The sequence below is a fragment of the Amphimedon queenslandica genome, unplaced genomic scaffold (assembly GCF_000090795.2).
Source record: "Amphimedon queenslandica unplaced genomic scaffold, v1.1 AMPQUscaffold_1849_Cont26146, whole genome shotgun sequence".
Lineage (NCBI taxonomy): Eukaryota > Metazoa > Porifera > Demospongiae > Haplosclerida > Niphatidae > Amphimedon > Amphimedon queenslandica.
The window spans coordinates 1-1,225 of record NW_003557813.1 but is presented as its reverse complement, the minus strand read 5'-3'; the positions used below and the strand labels follow the sequence as shown (position 1 = coordinate 1,225).

The 1,225-nt window shown below is 34.8% G+C and overlaps 1 long non-coding RNA gene across 1 annotated transcript; it reads right to left on the bottom strand.

The window, feature by feature from the left end:
- Nucleotides 1-4: 4 nt before the first annotated feature.
- On the bottom strand, nucleotides 5-508 carry LOC109593367 (uncharacterized). The gene is made up of 2 exons (XR_002190920.1): nucleotides 212-508; nucleotides 5-104 (listed from the first exon to the last, which is right to left on the bottom strand). It is a non-coding gene; the product is annotated as an uncharacterized LOC109593367 (long non-coding RNA).
- Between the last annotated feature and the right edge of the window lie 717 nt (nucleotides 509-1,225).

Sequence of the window (1,225 nt, the reverse complement as noted above, 5' to 3'; positions counted from 1 at the left end):
TAAGTAAGATAAACAATATTTGGTAAAAACAAAATTAAATCTATATTTAACAGAAATATAATTTGATGAGAGGAGTTTGAAATGGTGTATTCATTACAGGAGGCCTAAAAGAAGACAAAAAGAAAATTAAAAAATTAATTGTATTATCATGAACAAGTGTGATGGTGAAACATTTTTGCTACAATTAAGTTATAATCTAATTACAAATCACGTTAAGAATAAAAATGTGACAGTAATGGAATGAAGGAACTTGACAGAAGTGGCATTACATGCAATGAAGCCAGGCTAGGTTAACTTAAGTTGAATAAAGAAAAGTTATGTTATACGTGTCAGATATGGGGTCAAGCACTATGAAATGTACTTAAACACAAACACAAGCACTTAAATGTGTTAGAAGTACCAGCACAAGCACAATTCCTAGCTTTAACATAAGTGCTTAAGTACAAGAACAAGCATTCTCCAGAGTGCTTAATTACATTAGTAAGTACTAGATATTCTATAAGTGTAAAAATAAATAAAGTAAATTACAATTATAGTTGTTCACTTTACATGCACTTAGTCATTCAATTTACTATCGCATCAAATAAACACTAACTCTGTGAATTGTTCATAATAAATAAAAACAGCAGAGAGCTTTGGAGTGATACCACTAATGGTGATGCCATTACTGTTCTTCAAGCTAACATGCAATCACACAATGTGCTACTAAACTTGTATACTACTGTACCACTACATTGTACATGTACATCTACATGGTGCATCTACATGTACATCTACATGTACATCTACATGGTACATGTACACTATTGACTATTCATGTGTAATTTTTGCTGTGCTTAAAAGCACTTTTGTCAATTTGTAAAAGTAATTAAGTACAAGCAAGAGTGGATAAGGAGGAGGGGAGAGTGTCTAACTGCCCTATGCTGCTAGTGATATGTGCGCGTAGAAGTCTTTCACAGTTTGTTTAGCACCTTCTTTGACCTGTTTAAACATCAACAGCCATGATAGTAAATGGGTGTGTTTTTAATAACCTATATGGTGCACCCACCCACACGTGTAGTCACGATGTTTCAAGAGGAAGAGTCAGAACTACAGCACAATCCAGATTGAGAGCATCTAATCTTGATGAGCGCCATGCCACTACACCTAAGCGCCCTAAAGCATCAAGAAAGAGGACATGGAGCCAAGAGTCAGAAGCCTCTGCTCCAGTGAACTCAGATCTGTA